General features: G+C 38.2%; 1 pseudogene; it reads left to right on the top strand.

The window, feature by feature from the left end:
- The first annotated feature begins 2,942 nt into the window (after positions 1-2,942).
- LOC149220756 (short chain aldehyde dehydrogenase 1-like) overlaps positions 2,943-23,958 on the top strand; it is a 31,976-nt pseudogene continuing 10,960 nt past the window's right edge.

Below are 23,958 nucleotides of genomic sequence, written 5' to 3'. Positions count from 1 at the left end.
ATTTTACAGTCGAAACGCAGCATAACCAGAAGAACCGGGCTACCAGAGAACTAATACCCATGCGTTGGGGAGAAGAGGAATGAGATGTCATAGGAAAAAAGCGATGAAGTACCTTGAAGCTAGAAAGCAGGGCGCATGGTTGATACGAGCCTGAAAGATGGAGGCTTAGTTTCAGAAATCAGGTCTCATGGTTGATATGATCCAGAAAGAAAGACGCATGGTTGATATGAGAGATAAAGCTATTGTGTTGTTTTAATTCGATTTGGACGAAACGAAATGAAAGCAGCCCAAAATACCTTCGCTGTTTGACACCTGCAATGCAGAGGACACCTGTCATTCATGCAAAAACCGCATGTAAGGGACTTCGTAATCAAGGAGTCTGCATGGCTATTATTATACTGTTTTAACCGCCAGCAGGGAATTGCGTTGTAGTCATTTTTTTCATGAACATTGAATCGTGGAATGGTTATATACCCGTGTTCAATGCCCCTTATGCAGAAACGAGATTCCGCTGTAGCTCTGCCTGAATGTCTCCCTCTGTGAACTTTTCAAAAGCGCTTCTCAAAAAGCGCTTCTGAGATATAGTTTATGTGATGTTTTAGTACTCTTAATAATCTTATTTGGTGAATCGTTGTCGTCAATGACCTTTAGAATTAACAAGTAGCTCCACCCTGCATAAGACTAAAGATTTTAATTCATCTTCTTACTTTCTACGTATATAAGTTATTATTTCCCATATCTACGTTAGCTTTAATCTATATTATTAAGATAATCAGCTTTTTAAATGTATCTTCTTAATTAAAAAAAACAAAATGCCTCTCCTCATAACATTTCGGTCCTTTCATACGTCATATGTTTATGTATAAAAGGTATAAGGGCTGACATGACGAAAATACTAAATCATTCGAAGGTCATTATAATATGAATACTAATATATTTAAGTGAATACTTAGATAATCATTATAATATTTTAGAAACGGGCTTACTTTAAAATAATTCTGAAGTCAATAACATAAAATAGCGTTTAAAAGCTACATGGGTGAGCAGCGTTCATTATGGAACAGCCTTCATTCCTGGAAATTTATATCATGGAGAGTGTGTTATCTATTGCATATTAATATATTATGGAGAATGTCTTGCAGCTATTCAAAAGAAAACATATTATGGAGACGGGCGTTTTGTGAAAATACGTCCTCACTCCGGCTACAAAGACCAGTGACTTTGCGAAAATATGTCCTTACTCCAGCTATATCACCGATTTGCCTGCTACATGGCCAATCTGCTCTTTGCCTGCTACATGGCCAATCTGCTACATGGCCAAGGTGCACTTGAGCATTTCATCTGCAAACAAACAAAGACAGTTGATTCCCCAAAAAATCTATAAGCACTGATGCGATAGTGGCTATTGGCTATCTCAGCGTTCCAATTTCATCTGCAAACAAAAAATCTATAAGCACTGATGCGATAGTGGCTATTGGCTATCTCAGCGTTCCAATTTCATCTGCAAACAAACAAAGACAGTTGATTCCCCAAAAAATCTATAAGCACTGATGCGATAGTGGCTATTGGCTATCTCAGCGTTCCAATTTCAGCAGAGCTAGCTCAACTTAGTGCAGGGACTCGCTGCATCGCAGCCTGCCTTGTTATAATAATTGTCATGCATACATATATTATTTTATTTTAGTATGCTATTTTTATTAGTTGATTAGCATATCTAAATTATTTAGGTAAGCGTTTTGATATTTAGCTATGGGAGGAGAATGTTTCCTTTGAAACGAGCCATCTAATCAAACGTGGCAATCTTTTTGTGTATATTGTAAATAATTCCTATTACTTTTAACTTCAAAAAATAATTTCAATATTAATAAAATGATTTAAGTTTACCTTAAACTTAAGCAAATGACTTCAACATAAACCAAATAATTTAGACTCGCCTTTATCTAAATCTATATTTTTAAAAGTAACCCTCTCTCATTCTTACCTACAGATTAAACAATATCATGAATTACATTTCTTGAATAGAATCCAAAGAAAAAAATGTACAAATATAATCGAAATTGTTGAATATAATGTCAAGGTCTAAGTTCGTTCAAATTCATTTTATTTTTGTGCTCGAAAAACATTATACTATTATTTAATTGAAAATATGGTGTTGTACTCCATTTGAAAAATGTGGTGTATACTTCCACAACGTGAATTATAGTTCAATCACATCCTGTCGCCCACTTAAAACCAAATAAATTGTTAAAAAAAGCAATATTGTCCACCTAAAATGGAATAAAGGAAGAAACAAGACCCACTGCTCAGGATTTTCCTTTCTTTTTTTTAAATGTTGAAATAAAGTTGCCATGCACATACATGTGCTATAATATTTTTATATTACTCAACACAAAAGCTAGTGCTTGAAGTTTCTCATAGATTGTCATAACAGTAAGTAGGTAATATCTAGTAAAGAAGCTCTATTGCTTTGAAGCTTCTCATAGGTGGTTAGGTAATTAAAGTGGATTGGTGGAGACTCATTGATATGTCATGACGATGAAGACACTACGAATGTTTTTTTTGCACTCCACACCTTTTTGCATTTCCAGCATTGGGCTTTGCATAGGACGTACAAAATATGAGGTGATTTTTCATTGAAATTTCATGGTTATAGTAATTTACTGATAACTAAGAATAATTCTGATGTTTATTGATGTTTATTTTTGTTGGATTTGATATTTGAGGCTAGAGGGCAAGGTCGGGAGGAGCTAGCAAAATCGTATAGGTGAGTGCCAAGTTATTCGTGGAGAATTGAGTACAAATAGTAATTACACACATTTAGGATGACCTAGGAAATTGTTTGGCTAAATCTCTTTCTCTGGATGCCTACTATTTTCACTGCAATGTGTCGAAGGAAGTGGATGTATTTGTCATGGTGGACTATGCACAAGTGTCTCAACATAATGTTAAATGACGTCGGGATCTCAGGCGAGCTGTTCTCTTCCATGGCTGACATGTCTCTCAACGATTTTGAAAGGGTCATGTTGGTGAACGTGCGGGGGGGCATATCTATGCACGAAGCACATGACTTGGGAGATGACATGTGCCAAAATGGCAGGCTTCATTATCATGACGTCGAGCATGGCATCAGTGATGGTGATGCCCAACACGCCTTCCTATACGACATTGAAGCACACTATGTTGGGGATTATGAAGTTGACGACCATCGATCTAGCGCCACATGGAATCCTGGTGAACTATATTTCTCCAGCGGGCATGTCGACGCCCATGTTCATATTGACGTATTGTCGTTGTGACAAAAATCCTCGAAATTTTTTCCTTCACATGAATTTTGGAGCCTACTACGGATCTTGTGATCGGTTGTTCCATAGTCACTTCTTGGTTAGTTGATGCTTTTGAACCCCCTTCTTGGATTGGAAGTGTCAAGGGTACTTTCTCTTACATTCTTAATCCATAGCAAGTTCATGAATGCATTCTTTTACACAAGCTTGAACATGCATAGTACGGTCCATCAAGATTGTGCCTGTGCGATGTCGAATCCATGTTGACAATTAATGCGCATTGAATCGTCAATTTCTCACTTCTAGCTAAGTTTGCACCTCTATGTCAATGAGTTTTGAAAATTATCATTTTCTCACACCTTTCCTTTTGCGAGTGCCAATTTCATGTTTTCATTTGTCACTTTTCTTACTTTCACTCTAATTAGTGCCATTTTTATGTTATCTTCGCTCTGGCATGTGTTTATTTCACTGTTGTTCACATATCGCAAGTGTTGTTTACACTTTAGCACTTGTTGTCTTTTGGCATGATAAGGGTCGCACAATGTACATAAGCTTGTTTTGGTGGTTTCAAGAGGTTCTCCTTGTGTAACTGAGTCGATCTTTCCATGTAAAACTCCATTGCACTCATTTTAAAATATTAAAGCATTGTTGCACAAGTGTCATCACAGTCGTCGCAAAGTATATCTTTAGTGTCGCACTTGACATAAGTTGTCATAAAGGTTATTGCACTGAGTGATGTATGTTGTTAATATGTTTAAGATGATCTATGCTCTTTTGTCAAGCGTTCCAAGTGTGTGATCACAGTCAAGTCCTATCATTATTCACATCAATTTCACTAATCCCACACTTAGCCAAATTTCAGAAAATTCCTAGCAACTTAGCCTCATCTAGCATTCCTAGATTGTGCATTACATAGAACCACCCCTAAAGCTGCAACCCTACCTCTTGACACTACGTAATGTGTGGTTCTTTCCTTCCAGGACTATGCACTTCAAAGTTTCAAAGGTCAAGCCCGAGCCTTGGCCTCCAAAATTGTGTAATTCATCCCTCCAGTCTGTCCCCATATGTGCACTGCATAGTCTCTGAGCTCAAGCCCGAACCTTGAGCTCTTGAACTACGCAACTGCACAATCATTGAGTCTTCTCTACCTCCCAGAACCACGCAGTTGATAGAAACAATGCAAAACCTTGTAGATTGACACACTTAGCCTTAAAACTGTCCAATCTGCGTGCACAATCCAGCCTAAACTACGTATTGCGCAATATCAATGCTCAAGACTTGTCCCTTAGGTCCTGAACTGTGTAATTATGAAACCACATGTGTTCCTTTGTCTTCCATGACTACGCAATGGGAAAAATCAATGTTAAAGCTCTAATCCTGGCTCCATGAGCTCCCCAATTGCACAATCTTTTTGCTCAGTCCAAGCCTCAATTGTGCATTCTGTAATCTCAAGGCTCAATCCTGACCCTTGACTTCCTAAGCTACGCAATCGCAAAGTCACTGAGCCTCTCCCTCATCCTGCCACTCGGTTTTGACTCAGTCAATGGGTCACCATGTAACATCTTAGACTAGGGGTTTATCAGACTGATGTCGTCTTATCATGAGTGGATCACACATGCATGGACTCTATCATGTTATAGCAAGATGATGAAGAAGGAGATGGAGAAGGAAGACATAATAAAGACACATATGGAGGCAAAGAGATAAGATGATCATCAGGCTAGAAGATGAAAGATAAGGACGCATCAAGACTCCATCTAATTCAACCCTTTGGAGGGTGGATATGAATAAAAAAGCATATCTCTCATGAAGATGAAGAATTTCACGTGTATTGTTCAAGACAAAGAAGCAACAAGAATGGCTCGACCTTGCCATGTCATCAAGAAGTCCTTTTCAGTAGTGTTATACCATGTCATGTCATGAGTCATCATATGCCACATCATTCTTGTGGATTATGTAATTTCTTATTCAAAAATAGATTGTAAAGTGGAAGTCCAAAGGACATGTATGTAATATGAAGAGTCATCAAAAGTTGAAAAGTCATAGGAATTCAAGAAGTCATGATAGTAGTCAAAGAGTCACAAGGAGGTGAAGTTTCACCCCATTGGTTATATATGCACCCTCATTGTGTGAGTAACTGACTTTTCAACTTGGCTCCTCCCACAAGGCATTAAAGATACAAGCTAGTTCTTTTGGGAAGCAATTAGTGGCTCAAACACTCCACTACTGGAGCTAGTGGTGTTCATTGTATACATGTGTCTTGGAACTTTTACTTAATATCGGAAGCCTCATGTCCAACACGTTCTTCATGCATCGATTATGAATATTTGTAATAATATTATGTGGATGTTTGTAATTCATGTTTTCTTTCATTTTTTCTAAAGTAGTTGAACTATTTCAGCTATTTTGGTACTTATCATATTGAGAATGTGTTGTAACGGTTGCTATTGTTGTCACATCCTTGTGGACTATTCAACTGGATATTAGACAAATATTTCTTGTTGATTGATTGGTTGCGGACTATTCTGTTGGATGTTAGACAGATCCTTCTTATTTGTGTGTGTCTCTACAAGGGTGGTACTATTATCTCTCTCTTAGAGTCTCACTTTATTTTCTCACTCCATAGTAGAAGAACCTTGACACACTTACAACTGAACACTCACTAGGCACAGTCACTCACTTTTCGAAGTCACATTTTCATTTCTCTCTCTTTCTGATAGTTAGAGCCGAGGAAAATCTATAAGAATACATGGAAACAAGGCCAATACTCTAGATTGGGATCCTATTCCAAATGGTGTGAGGTCTAATTGGGAATTCACATTGGGGAGACCCCCTTGGTTGAAGGATTTCCAACACCATCAACAAAATGGCACTAGAAGGAAGCACAAATGACATGTTGTTCCCATTGATTATGTTTTGAATCTCTTATCTTAAATGGATCGTCCTCAAATCATACTCCCGAGGTGTTTTATGACCTATCAACCTACTAAAAGTTTAATCCCCAGTGAGCCTCTTTATCACTTTTCCCAATTGAATTTTGATGGTGAGGATGGAACATCCATAGCTGAGCACATTTCTAATTTTATTAAATTTTGTGAATACTATGAAATCAATGATGAATATTTTACTTGTGTGGCTTTCTTCCTCACCCTTTAAGGTCATGTTAATAGATGATGTTACACATTACCATCTAATTCCAACCATTATTTTCATCATTTCCTCCAGGAGATTTAGCAAGCCTTCGATAGGTATGATTAAGAAGGCATTTATAAAAGAATCAATCATCTGGGAATGAAGCCTAATGAATCAGTTGAGGATTTCTCTGATCGATTCCTTCACCTTTGTTATGATTTCCCAGTGAAGACATAGATTGGGATTTCTTTAAGCACAAGTTTGAGCATTTTTTCACATTTCTTTGCAAGGTGAACCTGAACCCGTTGATGTTTCTACTTCCCTAACTCTTGTGAATTATGGGACACCTCTAATTTCAGAGGAGGAATTTACTACTCCTTTCTTCCGTTGTCCTCCTCCTTTTCCAGTTCCGATGAGGGTGCCTCGACACAATGATAACAAATTTGGAAAATCTCCAAATCAAATTCCTAATCCATCTCTTCATCCTCCTTTTGTTTTTCATGATTCAAATCTAATAGAACAAACCTCGGAATTGCACATGGAAACTAGGGTGACGGATAATTATTTCATTCCTAAAGATGACATTAGCACTCTCAACAACAATCTTGAATATGGTTCCATTGAAAGTGTTAATTCTACAAGGGACATCTATCATCCTCTATCATCTACGTTTTATGAGTTTGTGTATCATGATCTGCTTGATAAATATGCTCCACGAACCAGCTCTTCATGCTCTTGGAATTTTAGAGTTGTTGGTTCAAATTGCGATAAGATACAAGGAAATCACATTACACTGGTAGAGGAGGAGGAAAGTGAAGAGACTCTTGATCTCTCTTCCCTTTTTCAAATTCCCCATGTGAAGATGATGCACTTCCAATCTTGGATGATTTTCAATCTGCTAATCTCGGTGGTGAATCAAATGCAATCAAATATTTCCATCATTTCGTAGCCTTGGGAAACAATCATTCTAATGATGACGACTCAGTTGATTTCTAGGATCACGAATGACTAGGTACATCAATTGATATTTCAGTTTCTCATGAAGATTTTGATTTAGATCTAGAATCTAATTCGGTCAAAGAAAATGATGTTATCAAAATTTCCTCTTCATCTCACTATCCCTTGTTCTCTATCATTTGCAATGCATATATTTGTGATGAATATACTCTATGCTCTTCAAGTTATTCATCCGACGAGTTAACTTCTCAATTGAAACAGGGTGGTGAGAATATCCATGATGAAAATGAAAAAATCAAATAATTGAGTACTCTTTCCATCCCTCGACATATCTTCTCTTGCATGAAAATATCTCTTCAAATCAGCTTGCTAATGAAATTTCTTTGATCCGTACATCTTCAGATTTGTGATCAGAAGAATCTTTCAACTTGAGTAATCTATTTGTTGAAGTTGAAAAAACTGGTCAAATCAACGAAAAAGATGACTTCCATCCGATGGATCAGTGGTCTTATTGAAACAAGTAGTAGTAGCTATCCTCACACCATGCACGATGTGGTTCAATCTTCGAAATGTGATTTTAAAATATTTAAAGGTTCTGGTACTTGTCAACAAGTCGAGACATTTCAACTTCCATTGAGGGTTATGTTAGGATCTCGTGACTCTAGTAAGCTCCCTGAACTAAGTCAGATCTAGTTTCTCTCGCATAACCCTTCTCTTTGCATGGTTTCACTTGATGTAAATTTGTTTTTGGAAGATGTTTGGTATTTCGGATATGATTTTTCAAATTTTCGAGATTTCACTTCCAATTGGATTAAGGATCTTCTTCAGTTGGTTCATCTTCATGTAAATATCTTGCATCAAACTCAGGCTAGGAATGTGTATCTCTCTTAGAGTCATGAAACTGTGAAGTCAATCACCTCAAAGATCATCTTTGGCCAAAGGAATCATATCTATCAGATTTATTTCATGATAAGTGATGGTTTTCCTTGTGAATATCATATCATGAATCTTGTTCTTCATGGCACTTGAAATCCTCTTGAGTGTGAATGAATGCAAGAGTTTTTGTACGAATCAAATTCTTCTCTGTTCACTATATTTTGACCGATATCATGTGTTTTCTGTATTCACATTCCTTTTCACTTTTTTCGATGGTTACGATGCCAATACAATGTGTCATTTTTCATGCGAAGAAGATGATTCTACTATTCAAATAATTTGTGAAGATGTTCAAACTAATCTATCTTTGTTATTTCCTAACCCAGAATATCATGCCAAAAATGGTCCATCTGATCACGATATTAATTGTCATCCATTTCACCAATTTCCCACCAGTATATTCAATGACGGTTTTTTTGACATCCTTTGATCATCATGGTTCAACATCCTACCATTCAGATATTTGTCTAGCAGTTGAGGCACTTCAGCCATTACTGATGGTTATGTCAAGTCCTCATTGTCTTGGCAAGTCTACTGAATATGATCAGATCTATTTTACCTCACAATATTCTCATCCCGATTCCACACATTTAATTGAAGATGCATCATTTCAATTTTTTCAAGGTTTTCAAGAGGATATCTTTGAATTTCATGATCCAATCCTCAAATGGTTGGAGCAATCTTACTTGGCAAGCTCCATTGCAAATAACAGGTTTCAACCTTTTCTCATTCTTGCTAAGTAGGATGACATAGAAGAAGGTTCATTCACAAGAAGTCTTCGAGGTTTGTTTCATTATGGTTTCCATTGAAAAGGTGAAAATGTGAACTTGTTAGAAGTAGTGGTTGTGACACATCCTTTCTACCCGTAGGAAAGACCTTACAATTGTTTTGCAAGCTATTCAAGTTGTAACAACCGTGGTGAAAATTCTATGTAATAAAAGTTAATAAAGGAAAAATAAGACCACGGTTAAGGGACACTTATTCCAAGTTGAATGTTGGGAAAATATATCCTAGTGGGAATCATTGGATGTGTGTTTTGGCTAAGGAAAATTGGAAAAGGCTAAGACAAAGGCATTAAAAGGAAGAAAGGAATTTCTGGCAAATTTATTTATGAAAATAAAGGAAATTAGGAGAAAAGTGAGGTGAAAGGTCACAGGTTGCATGTGAGGATGAAAATGAAGGAAAATAATGAGAAATGAGAAATTAGAGGACTCATTCATAAAAGGGCTTCTAAGGATCATTTCATAACCTTTTGTTAGTTCAAGTTTGGAGCTATCTCATTTTTTTTCTCTCTCTCTTGGTCACTTAGATTTTTCTTAAAGCACTCTAGCTTTCAATCAAGGAAGGAAAAGAAAGAAAAGGGAAATGAAGGAAAGAAAGGATCAAGGAAGAAGAGCAGGATCAGGCAGCTTCATCAAGAATACCTACAGGTAACCTTTTGCATGTGTGATTTCCTAGCTATTTTGGACATGCATGGATTTGCATGTTGGTGTATGGTTCTCTTGTTGTCGGTGGCATGGTGTTTCCGATTTATGACAATGGTTTTCAGCCTAGCCTTGCCTTTTTCTAGATGCCATGATATGTTGGGATGTTTATCTCGGTTTTTGAGCTTTGGTTTACAGGATGGATTTCAGAATCTGGGGGGAAGGTGGTCTCAATGTTCATTCCAAAAGGCATAGGAATCCCTTGATTGGGTTTGGTGGGATACACGGTAAAGCCTGAGGGAGAAGTCTCATTTTAGGCCCTAGTGATCCAGGTTTGGATTGTGGTAAAGCCTGAGAGACTGGTCTTGGTTTAGGGCCTAGTGATCTGGGATTAGATTGCGGTAAATCCTGATAGGAAAAGAGATAGAAAATTCCTCAAGGATAGTGATGGATTATAGATGGAATTCCAAGTTTGGTTCGGTTCTTATCGGAGCACCAGTTTTTGTGTGATCACGGTTTGATGAGGGTGGAGGTGGTTTAACCTTTAGATTCCCTTGGTTTTTCTTGAATTGGTTATTCTATGAGATCCCACATTTATGCTTGGAATATGGCACAGGGATGACTGGCTGAAGGAAATATTTGGTTCATCCATGTCTATGTTAGGGTGGTATGTGGAAGTCTTGAACCTAGAAGGATTTTCCTATGACTAATAAAAGTTTAGTTCTTTTAATTTTGCAATTGTTTATATGTGGATTTAATGTTTTTCATATCTATGATATTTATATGGTTTTATGTTGGCTATAGGCATGGTTATATTACTGGTTCATGTCATGGTTATTTCATATATTTACTTGTAATTATGACATGGATGGATGCAAGACCTAATTGATGTTATAACAGTTCAATGGAGAAGGTGGTGATCCTTTTGTTTATGTTTAATAAGTTGTTTCAGTCATTCATGCTCTGTCTTATATCCTGGACATGTAGGTTGTATCGATGCCAAGTGTTTGATAAAATGTCAGTCCCAGTTGGGGATGCTCAGGCATAGTTGCAAGATTGAATTTTGATTTTTTTATATTGTCGTCATGTCTTTGATGGATTTTAGAGGTTGTAACAAGTTTTGGGTAGAGGTCAGGATTCTAGGCTAGAAAAGTTGCTCAAAGCTCGGGGACACTGGCACAGGTCTATTGAAAAGAGTCCAGAGACGCTAGCACATAGACATGTGAGAGCGAATTTGGGATGTAGATGTTTTCATTCCTATAGCATGAGAATAACTAGGGGTTAAAATACTTAAAACGTCAAGGGACTCAGGGAAAGGATGTTTGATTGGCTGACATGCCTCCAGAGGGTGTTGTTGCTGATGTGGATGGGTTTGCTTGATCTGTTCTGTCGATTTCATTTCCTTAAGGTTACCAAGGAGGTTGAATCCATTATAGTGACCTCTCTCGTGGGATGTTTACATCGCCTGGTCGGTTGCTTCAGTAGACCTGGAAGGAGGGGGTGTTACAGATTAGTATCAGAGTGTGGTTGCGCTCTCCTTGGGTGAAGGTTCTTGGTCATGCATTCATGTTAGTTGCATGTGTGTCTCTTACAATTGCATTCCATGTGCTTATTTCATTTCATCATGTTGATCATGGTTGTAGTAAGGTTATCATGAGGAACTTGATGTTGATTGGTGGAATGCATCGTCAAGAATATATCACTGGGTACATGATTATATGTGGCTTGATTACATCCTTGTATGTTGGGTTGCATTTCTGGTTGTTTAGTTACATGTATTAGTCTTGTAGGTTGGTTACAAGAATTGATCGCTTATTCTCGACTACATGTGCTCATACATATGTGTATTTGATTAAGAATTTCTTATGCATGTTGATAGTTGCATGTGGAAATGTACACATTAGAGTAATGGTTGTTGTCATGCATGAGGTCATAGCATGCATTGTTGATATGGCCTTGTATTGATGAAAGGACCCTAGCTAGAATAAGGTTTATGCATTGATGCACTTATTCGGTATATTTCTATATGTTGTTATGTTTATGTTATACATGTATCATGCTGATTTGATGATCTTGCAGACAAGGTATCCTCCCTGAATTATGCTAAGGTACGTTGGTTTATTGTGATTTGGTTGAGTTGACATAGTATGACTTGCAGGAAAGAGATCAAATGGCTAGAAAGGTGGTAGACTACACATAATCTCCCTGTGAATCATATGGGCAGTGTTGTGTGGGGAACTCTTCTGATTTGGAAGACACATTGAGAAGCCTGAAGGAAGAAATAAGGAGCTGCAAAGCAAAAAACGACAAAATCATGCAAGCACAAGAGAAACAAGTAGAGGTGAATGTGATACTTCTTCAGAGTTTTTCAGAATTGCAGTGAAAAGGGCCACTTCATATTAACCATGGACATGAGGAAAAAAATAATGGGGCATATGGCAGTAGGTCTCCTAGTAGACATAGGTCAAACAGAGATGACACGATTAAAGATGGAAGGTTGTTGGACACTCCAGATAGGAGGGGTGATGGACACAAGTTCTATTCTAGTTTTAGTTCAGACAGATATCATGATTGTCATCATTATCATCCTTATAGGAGGAGTGATAGGGGATACTCTCCAGATGAGTTTAATAAGGAAAATCCACCTACCTTTGATGGATATATGAAGAAATCATAGGATGCAGAGGCATGGCTGCTTGGTATGAAGAAATTCTTCCAATTGCATGAGTATTCAGAAAACATGAAAGCCAAGGAGTTTGATGAGCAGTTGGGTTCCATGATAGATGATGAGTATACTAGCAGGTTCTTGGATCTGTTGAGATATGTGCCTTACATCAAGGAGGAGAAGGCCAAAGTTCAGAGATTCATTAGTGGACTGCCAATAACATATAGAGATCAAATTGAGTTCGATGAGCCTATATCATTGGAGGAGGCCATCTAAAAGTTGAAGCATTGTTATGAAGAGTCGAAGTGCAAAGTTGAGCCTAAGCATGACTTGAAAGAAAATGAGAAAGCTAAAGGAAAATGGCCACCAAAGTGAGGAAGACCTCAAGATGCAAGTGAGAAATAAAATGTATTTCCTTACAAGAGATTCAATATAGCAAAGAAAGGGTATGGAGAGTAGCACGCTAGAGGTGGTGGTAGGGAACCATTGCAGTGTTGGATATGTGCTAAGGATCATCGTAAGAGGGATTTTCCACAATATCAGAGTGGTGGTAGACCCTAGATATATAGTCCTCAGAAGGCACATGCAATTGGTGATGTTGGTCATATAACTCCTCGGATCTATGCAACTATGGAAAACAGGCATGTGGATCATCAAGCATCAATCATTGAGATGGACATAAATCTTTGTGATCAAGTTGTTTCTATTTTGATTGATCCTAGATCTAACTATAGTTATATTAATCCTTAGTTGGTGGATAAGTGTGGTTTGAGAAAAGAAGTGTATGCAGAATCTTAGTTGGTATAGTTGGCCATAGGTACAAAGACGAGAGTTCACCATTAGGTAATAGCTTGCACATTTGAGTTAAATGGTGTAGGAATTTACAGGGTAAGTTCCTCAGACAGAACACCAAAGGACACTGCTCACAACCAGATCGCTGATCAATACACCAGTATTTTTGACGTGGTTAAAACCCTCAAAGAGGGAAACAGTCCATGGCCTGAGCCAACGCGGCCACTTCAGGCAATTTATTAATAAAAGAATGAAAATTTACATAAGCTTCTCTCATGCACGGATTACCCTACAAATGACCCTCCATGCGCTTTAAATAGAAATCATGTACCAATCGGGTGTCAAGCCACGGATCAAGTGTCGGTAATACCGAGGAGAGAATGAACCATCGGATCACTACATATCGTGACCGTCGGATTGTAAGTTACAAAATGTACAACGGTAAAGAAACACACTTTACCTAAGTCTATACCTAACCCTATACTATACCAAGTTGTACTTAACTATTTCCTATGTGTCGGAATATCCTAACATCCCCCCTTAATAACAACTTGGGATAGGATTGAAGGATTTACAAATATGACACAATAGGAGAAGGAAGGAGGCACTAGAGCCTATCCCCCCTTAGTGACAACTTCCTGAACTCCAACTATAAATCGAAGTTTAGTGACCTTCGCCTCTGTGAGAGCCTTTGTGAAGATGTCTGCAACTTGATCATCTGTTGAACAATATTGCACTTCAAGAACATGGTCGTGAATGAGCTTTCTGATGAAGTGCATGTGTTGTTCAATGTGTTTGCTGCGCTGATGTTGGACTGGATCTTTACATAGTTGAATGGCACTTTGATTATCACACCAAAGTGTAGTCGGATGCTGCTGCTCAAAGCCAAACTCTGATAGGATCTGACGAAGCCACAAGGCTTCCTTACTAGCTTCTACGGCACCACGATACTCTGCTTCTGCTGACGAAAGAGAAATGGCACCCTGTTTCTTGCAAGCCCATGTAATAGGTCCTAAACCAAGAGTGAACACATAACCGGCAGTAGACTTCCGATCATCAGGGTCACCAGCCCAATCGGAATCAGTGAAACCAACCAATAGAGGAGATGCTTCGGCACTGTAATGAATTCCAAACTGAACTATACCTCGAACATAACGAAGTATTCTTTTAGCTGCTTTCCAATGACTTTCACGTGGGTTTTGCATAAACCGAGCAACAAGGCCAACAACAAAGCAAAGGTCAGGACGAGTATGGGTTAGATACAAAATTTTTCCTACAATTTGACGGTATAAGGTAGCATCAATTTCAGGAGAAGTACAAGTGACTGAAAGTTTGACTCCAGACTGAAAGGGAGAGGGGGCTGGCTTACAGTCTTCCATGTGAAAGTGGCGTAGAATATCACATGCATACTTGGATTGAGAAAGGGAAATACCTTCCTTGGATTGCAAGACCTGAAGACCGAGAAAATAATGTAAGTGTCCTAAGTCTATCATTTCAAACTTCCTTTTAAGGCTAGAATTCACATGGTTGATAAGGTTGGGATCACTACCAGTCAGGATAAGATCATCAACATAAAGAACAAGAATGATAAGAGACTTGTCCACTTTCTTGGTGTAGACAGTATTGTTAGAATGACACCTAGAAAAGACAGATTCTAAAAGAAAGTTATCCATTTTGGCATACCAAGCTTGAGGAGCTTGTTTGAGACCATAAAGGGATTTCTTAAGCTGACATACAAGGCTGGATTCTGTTTGTATAAAGCCAATAGGTTGTTCCATGTAGATTTCTTCATGCAAGTCCCTATGCAAGAAGGCAGATTTATCATCCATTTGATGGACTTCCCATTTGAACGAGGCAACAAGGGAAAGAACAAAGCGGATAGAGTTCATTTTGGCAACAGGGGAGAAGCTTGCAGTGTAGTCAATGCCTTCAACCTGTGAAAAACCTTTAGCAACAAGACGAGCTTTATGTTTATCAACTTTCCCATCTGGTCGATACTTGGTTCTGTAAACCCATTTGCATCTAACAAGTTTCCGTCCCTTTGGTAGAGGAACAAGATCCCATGTATCATTTGCCAATAATGAATGATATTCTTCATTCATAGCTGCTTCCCAATATGGATGGCCTGAAGCTTCTGCAAAGGTGTCCGGATCATAATTTACTGGAGCTTGAGCCAGTAAAGAAGAGGCTCTCTCGAACTGAGAACGTGTGCGTCGCTGATCTGTAGGATCACCGGCAAGATCACCTGCTGCATCTCGAGTAGAACGAACCCATTTTGGAAGCTGAGGAGCTGAAGGAAGATCCTGAGATAGTGGGGGAGGATTGTCATCCTCACTTTCATCATCTGAAGAAGAAATGTTTTCAAAAGTAGAAGAGATAGGGAGAGGTGGCACATCCGCCGAACTAGGCTCGCAGGCCGATATATTTTCATCAAATTTTACATCTCTTCTAATGATAACATTTTTGGACTTAAATGGAATAAGTCTGTAGCCTTTGACATCTTCAGAATATCCAACAAAAGTACATTTTTCACTCTTAGGTTCTAAAGCTTTATGCTTTTCATCTGGAATATGGGCCCACGCTTCACTTCCAAAAACACGAAAGTGACTTACATCTGGTTTGATTGAGCTCCATGCTTCTTCTGGAGTGATATTCTTTAAAGCCTTAGTAGGAGTGCGATTTATTATGTAATTTGCACAGTTAATTGCTTCTGCCCAAAAACTAAGACCAAGTCCTTTAGATTGTAGCATACAATTAACCATTTCCTTTAAGGTGCGATTCTTCCTTTCAGCTACACCACTTTGTTGTGGAGTATATGGAACAATATGTTGCATTTGAATTCCATTCTCAGTGAAAAAGTTGATGAATGTGTTTTTAACATATTCTCCGCCATTATCAGATCTTAGCTTAAGAATTTGATGTCCAGATTGTTTTTCAACAAAGTCCTTGAAGGCCAAAAATGTGTTAAATACTTCACTCTTGAGTTTTAAGAAGTATACCCAAGTATGTCTGGAGAAATCATAAATGAAAATTAAGAAATACTTGCAGCCAGAGAATGAAACAACAGGAAGTGGACCACATAAATCACTATGCACAAGCTGTAAAGGGGCTGAGGCGTGCCAAGAGGCACGTTTTTCAAAACTGTCCCGATGATGTTTTCCGAGTACACATCCGGAACAAACACCATCTCTGCAAGATACCATAGGAAGACCTGTCACCATATTTTCTTTACATAGATGCTGAAGGGAGCGATAGTTTAAGTGACCAAATCGCTCATGCCAAAGTTTGATCACTTCATCGTTATGAGCAACAAATACTGAGGGAAGATTTGATGACCCAAAGTTGTGAAACTTATACAACCTTGTAGAATCATCAGCAATGCCAATAGCCAAAATCTGTTTAGGATCTCTTAAGTCCTTGATTACAACATCATGAGGTGAAAATTCAACGATTTTACCTTCACCTGAATGAGTTATCTGATATACAGATAGAAGGTTGCAGGATAAGGTTGGAACACATAATACATCATTAAACTGACCATTGTCTAGATGAACACTTCCAGTCCCTACAACACTAAGAGATCTATCATCACCAACATATATATTTTTGGTGTTACAATCATTTAAAGAAGAAAACATGGCTTTGTTTTTGGCCATGTGATAAGAAGCTCCAGAATCAATGAGCCACTCATGAGAATGAGAAGAAGAAGATACATTTAATGCATAGCTAGACCGAGATGCTTGACAACCACATGCAGAAAGTGCCATTCCTGAAGATGAAGTTGAAGTTGAAGATTGCCCCAAATAGATGTTATGCTTCTTCATTGCTGCTTCCAAGGCTTCCATCTTCTTAAAGCATTTTGATTCTAAGTGGCCATCTCGATTACAAAAATTGCAATGTCTATCAGTCTTCTTCCCTTTGTTTTTATTTGTCTTATCATTTTGTTGAAATGATTTTTCATTTTGGGGCTGAAATTGCTTAGGACCCTTGTTTGGTTTAGGACCATTCTTTTTAGGATATGACTTCTTAGGATTCTTTGAATTTGGTTGCTGCTGGGCGGCTAACACTTTCTTGGAAGAGTTTCCAAGATTAAGAAGACGAAGGTGTAAGAGTTTTTCTTGTTCTCTTATTAAAGAATCACAAAAAGAGTCAAAGGAAGGGGACTTGTAATCTGTTCCTTGAGAAATGAAGGCTTCTCTTGTAGAATGGAAGGTGGAAACAAACACAGAGTAGGCTGGTCCCAACTTAGTAAGAATGGAATAGATAAGGTTACTATCTTCTTTCTTAACTTTAACACCTTCCAAGAGATATCTAAGGGTCTTGAACTTGGACAAGAAATCTTCAATACAAGAAAAATTATTAGGGTCCAATGTGAGCAACTCATTTTCAAGTTGATGGGCTCTAAGTTCATTTTTAATCCCAAAAACTTTATTGATTTGTTTCATTGCTTCATCAGCAGTATCAAGTTCTGCAATATGGAATCTAAGATCTAGAGAAATAGAGATCCCTATCAATCCACGTGCTTGATCTTGCCTATTTTCCCATTTAGCAGCCTTATCTTCATCCTTCGGTTTCTTTTCTTGGCCTGAGGCTATTCTGTAGAGACCTTTAATTCTAAGTAAATCCTCAATGTAGGACAACCATTGGAAGTAGTTGGTGTTGTCAAGGGTAACTTGGTATTAAATAGCTTTGAACCAATTGAGCTATACAAAAAAATTGAGAGAGAGAGAGAGAGAGAGAGAGAGAGAGAGAGAGGGATGCTTTGGGTTGCGTGCTTGCTTTGAGAAAGCTCTTTTTCCCTACAAAACAAAAAACACAAAACCCAACACGAACATGCAAAGAAAACGAACCTTACGGCTCGAAGTTAGCTTTAGCCGAAAAACTAAATATTTAAAAAATGAACCTTGCGGCTCAAAGTTAGCTTTAGCCGGAAACTAAATATTTTTCTCAATGTTTCTGATTTTTTGAGATCACACTAAGGCGCAGGGAAAAGAGCATACGCATGAGAAAAATCCTTCCTTTTTGTTTCTAATTTGCCCAGATCGCACAGAGTCGCAGGGCAAAGAGCATACGCAGAAATGAAAGGTATAGATCCGATAATAAAAAAGGCTAAATAAACCGAAACCGAAATAAACAGAGAGAAAATAACTGTAAACTGCAAATAAACACTGTATACCTCCAGATCTTAAAAATGACGCAACTAGGGCTACCGGAAACCTTTTCGCCTGAAACAAAAGGGGTTCCTCACTGGAACAAATGTCCTAACACAACAGAGCAGTCCTCTCGGCCGAAAAGTAGTGTGAAATAGTAGATCTAGGAAACAACAGCCGGATGCAGTTCTACCGGCTTCAGATTTGGATCACCAACGGACGCGGCCCTCAAATAGCTCTGATACCATGTAGGAATTTACAGGGTAAGTTCCACAAACAGAACACCAAAGGACACCGCTCACAACCAGATCGCAGATCAATACACCAATATTTTTGACGTGGTTAAAACCCTCAAAGAGGGAAACAGTCCACAGCCTAAGCCAACGCGGCCACTTCAGGCAATTTATTAATAAAAGAATGAAGATTTACATAAGCTTCTCTCATGCACATATTACCCTACAAATGACCCTCCATGCGCTTTAAATAGAAATCATGGACCAATCGTGTGTCAAGCCACAGATCAAGTGTCGGTAATACCGAGGAGAGAATGAACCGTCGGATCCCTACATATTGTGACCGTCGGATTGTAAGTTACAAAATGTACAATGGTAAAGAAACACACTTTACCTAACTCTATACCTAACTCTATACTAGACCAAGTTGTACTTAACTATTTCCTATGTGTCGGAATATCCTAACAAATGGTATGCCTACAACAACATATTTGAACGTATTTCCATTGGGATTGTATAGTATGGTTTTGGGTATGGATTGGCTATACCTTCATAGAACCAAGGTGGATTTCTTCGACACGGCCATTGAGTGTGTGGATGATAGTGGAAAAAACAGGACTTTGCAGGGAAAGAAGAAGTCTACATTAGTGAGGATGGTTACCGCTATGCAGGCTAAGTGTAGTTGCATAAAAGGTTGTGTGATGTTTACATTACACATTTCTAGTGACAAGCATAAGGAGGTTGAGGATGCAAATGTGTTAAGCAGGTACCCAGTTTTACAGCAGCTTCAAGATGTATTCCCTTAGGACATTACAAAGTTACCACCTCACAAGGATGTAGACTTTTCTATTGAGTTGGTGCCAGGGACAACTCCAACATCAAAAGAACCTTATAGGATGAGAACACCTATGTTGGTAGAGTTGAAGTTGCAGTTGAAAGAAATTTTTGACAAAGGATACATCAGAACCAATGTATCACCTTGGAGTGCACCAGTGTTGTTCGTAAAGAAGAAAGATGGTACTCTTATATTATGCATTGATTATAGGTAGTTGAAAAAGGTAAGGACCAAGAACAAGTACCCTTTGCCAAGGATTGATTTTTTTCTTGATTAGTTTGAATGGAGTAGCAGTGTTCTCTAAGATCGACTTGAGATCAGGATACCATTAGGTACGCATCAAGGAAGAGGATATCTTCAATATTGCGTTTAGGACGAGGTATGAGCATTATGACTTTGTTCTTGTTCCATTCAGTTTGACTAATTCTCTAGCTACATTTATGTGTTTCATGAATAGTGTGTTGCATCCTTATCTAGACAAGTTTGTTATTGTATTCATTGATGACATATTGGTACATTCTAATAATGACGAAGAACATGTTTAGCATTTAGCAGCAGTGTTGAGATTTCTAGGAGAGTATCAGTTGTATGCTAAAATTAGTAAGTGTAGCTTCTTTTAGACTAAGGTACATTACTTGGGGCATGTTGTCTCCAAGGACAACATAGCAATGGATCCAAAAAATACAAGGGCTATCATGGAGTGGGCAGCTCCTAAGAACGTATATGTGGTGAGATCATTTATGGGATTGGCATGTTACTACAGAAGGTTCATCAGGAACTTCTCATGCATTGCATATCTTCTCACATCATTGGAGAGGAAATGTAAGAAGTTCGAATGGATAGAAGAATGTGAGGCTAATTTTGAGCAGCTTAACAAGTTGTTGACACATGCACCAATGCTAAAGATTGTGGATTCGAACAAGGAGTTTGTAGTGTGTCTAGATGATTGCAAGAGCCGACTTAGAGGAGTTTTGATGAAGGAAGGACATGTAGTGTCCTATGAGTCACAGAAGCTGACTAAGAATTAGAATAACTATTTGACACATGATCTTGAGCTAGAAGCGATTAAACATGCATTGAAAATGTGGAGGGACTATCTTCTTGGTGGGAGGTTACATTGATGAGCGATCACAATGGGTTGAGATATTTGTTTGACCATGTGAATCTAAATGCCAGGAAATCTAGATGATTGGCTACCCTTAGTGATTTCGACTTTGAGATCATATACATCAAAGTGAAGGAGAACTCACTTACATGTGATCTTAGCAGGAAGGTATAGGTAAATCATATAGAAGCTATGAGTTCTTATGCGAGAGAGTTATAGGATAGGATCTTGGAGGCAAGATAGTAGGATGACAAATACATTGATATTATGCACAGGTTACAACAAAGCACAGGTACATGTACAGGTACAAGTGAAGGTATAGGTCCAGGTATAGGTACAAGTGATCGGGATGCAGACTATCATCTCACTGTGGATGGTTTGGTGAGTTTAGAGACAGGATCTATGTGTCGAATTGCAGGGAGCCCAAGAAGCTTATCTTGAGGGAGTTTCACATGAAGCCATACTCAGGCCATCCAGGATATCAGAAGACGTTGACAGTGGTAAAGAAGTTCTACTATTGGCCGAATCTGAAGAAGGAAGTGGCAAAGTTAGTGGCTAGATGTTTAGATTTCTATGAGGTCAAAGCGTAATGTAAACATCCAGGTGGTTTACTACAGTCGATAGAAATTTCGGAATGGAAATGGGAGGTCATTTTCATGGATTTCATTATAGGTATTCTCAAGACAGTAAGGCAACATGATTCTGTTATGGTCGTGGTCAACAGATTGAGCAAGGTAGCTCACTTCATTCTAGTGAAGACTACATATTCAGCCAGTGAGGTAGCACAGGTGTTCATCAGAGAGATTGTGAGGTTTCATGGTGTTCCAAAGAAGATTGTGTCAGACGGGATGAAAAGTTCACTTCCAAGTTTTGGAAGGAGTTGTTTGTAGGCTTGGGTGAAGAGTTGGCCTTCAACATAGCTTATGATCAACAGACAGATCGACAAAAAGAGAGGGTCAACAGGATTTTGGAGGATATGTTGAGGATATACATGATGCACCAGCAAAAGAAATGGGAGGAGTATCTTCCATTGGTTGAGTTCGCATACAACAATGCTTACTGGGAGTCATTGAGGATGAGTCCTTTTGAGACATTGTATAAATGGAGTTGTAACACTCCCATTCGCTAGAGTAATCTAGTGAACATGGTACTTATTGGACTGGATATGTTGGTAGACATGGAGCAGGAAATCGAGGTTATGGAGAAGAATATAAAGGTAGCACAAGATAGAAAGAAGAGTTATGTGGATCAGCACAGAGTATTCAAGGAGTTCTAGGTTGGGGAGCATGTGTATTTGCACATCAAGCCCTAGAAAATATCTTTGCGGATTGGTTCATGTGCCAAGTTGGCACCATGGTATTGTGAACCTTTTGAGATCCTTGAGAGGACTAGACCAACAACGTATTGACTTTCACTTCCTCCAACAATGAAAGTCCATGATTTTTTCCATATTTCATTGCCTAAGAAGTATATAAAGGATGTTGATCAGGTTATTGATTGGTCTATATTTCAGGTGGAGCGAGAAGGCGAGTTCTAGTCAGAGCCTCAATGCATATTGCAGTGAAAGCATCTCATGCTCAGGAACAGAGCCATATAGCATGTTAAAGTACAATGGAAGCACTTTGGGCTTGAAGAAGCTACATGGGAGATAGCAGATCAAATGCGAGCCCTATATCCTTCATTGTTTTCTAGTTGAGGGAAATTCATTTTGGTTTGATGTTGGTATACTGCAACGAGCTAAGTTATGAAGCTCTATGGGCAGTATGTTTGCTTTTCAACAGTTTTTCTAAGGTCATGGTGTAGTTTAACACTGAGGATGGTGTTCCCCAAGGGGGAGGGCTCTGTAAAAACCTTGGTGAAAATTCCATGTAATAAAAGTTAATAAAGGCAAAATAAGACCACGGTTAAGGGACACTTATTCTAAGATGAATGTTTGGCAAAGATATCCTAGTGGGAATCACTGGATGTATGGTTTTTCTAAGGAAAATTGGCAATGGCTAAGGAAAAGGTATTAAAAGGAAAAAAAGGAATTTTTGGCACATTTATTTATGAAAAGAAAGGAAATTAGGAGAAAATTAAGATGAAAGGTCACAAGTTGCATGTGAGGAGGAAAATTAAGGAAAATAATGAAAAATGAAGAAATTAGAGGCCTAATTCATAAAAAGGCTTCTGAGGATAAGTTGGTAACCTTTTGTCATTTCAAGTTTGGAGCTCTTTCATTATTCTCTCTCTCTATCTTGGTCACTTAGAGTTTTTTTTAAGCACTCTAGATTTGGATCAAGGAAGGAAAAACAAACAAAGGGAAAGTAAGGAAAGTAAGGATCAAGGAAGAAGAGAAGGATTAGGTGGCTTTAGCAGGAATACTTGCAGGTAACCTTTTGCATGTGTGATTTCCTAGCTAGTTTGGCATGTATGTATTTGAATGTTGGTGTATGGTTCTCTTGTTGTCGGTGACATGGTTTTGTTGGATTATGACAGTGGTTTTCAACCTAGCCTTACCCTTTTCCGATGCCATGGTATGTTGGGATGTTTATATCAATTTTTGAGCTTTTGTTTGTCAAATGGATTTCAAAATTCGGGGATGAGGTGGTCTTCAAGGTTCATTCCCAAAGGCCTAGGAATTCCTTGACCAGTTTTGGTGGGATACATGGTAGCACCTGAGGGAGAAGTCTTAGTTTAGGTCCTAGTGATATGGGTTGGGATTACGGTAAATCCTGAGAGACCAGTCTTAGTTTAGGGTCTAATGATTCGAGATTGGATTGTGGTAAAGCATGAGAGAGAAGGAGACTGAAAATTCCTCAAGGATAGTGATGAATTCCGGATGGCATTCCAAGTTCGCTTCGGTTGTGATCAAAGAAACGATTCTGGTGTGATCTTGGTTTGATGAGGGTGGAGGTGTTTCAAGCTTTGGATTAAATTAAACAAAGTTATTATTTTAAATAATAAAAAAACTCATCATTTTATAATACATTTACATTTAAAAAAAGTGATAAATATAAATATAAATATAAATATAAATATATATCATATTATATTAGTTTTTAAAAAATAGGTGTAATTAGTTTGTTTTGTTTTTACATTAGTTTGTGCTTTAATTAAATAGTTCACTGAGCATAACACAAATTTACATAATTTAATTTTTTTAATGTATTTTTTCTATTTCTTGTTATGTCTGTTGTTCTTTTTAATAAGATTTTAACTCTATCCAACAACAAAATATTTCAAAATTAAATTTTAATATATAACCAACAACCTCTATTTACGTCGAAGGCATTCTCACTCCATGCTCTTTATGTGTAAACATTGTTCACTCCGATGTTGAAGGTATTCGACCATGTGGTAGAGGTCGGGATTCTGGTCTAGAAAAGTTTCTCAAAGCTCGGGGACATTGGCACAGGTCTATTGAAGAGAGTCCAAGGATGCTAGCACATAGACATGTGAGAGCGAA

This window comes from Pinus tabuliformis, chromosome Q (assembly GCF_031772625.1).
Source record: "Pinus tabuliformis cultivar Carrire ecotype Pingquan chromosome Q, CPIR1, whole genome shotgun sequence".
NCBI classification, from domain to species: domain Eukaryota; kingdom Viridiplantae; phylum Streptophyta; class Pinopsida; order Pinales; family Pinaceae; genus Pinus; species Pinus tabuliformis.
This window is presented reverse-complemented; position numbering and strand designations above follow the sequence as displayed.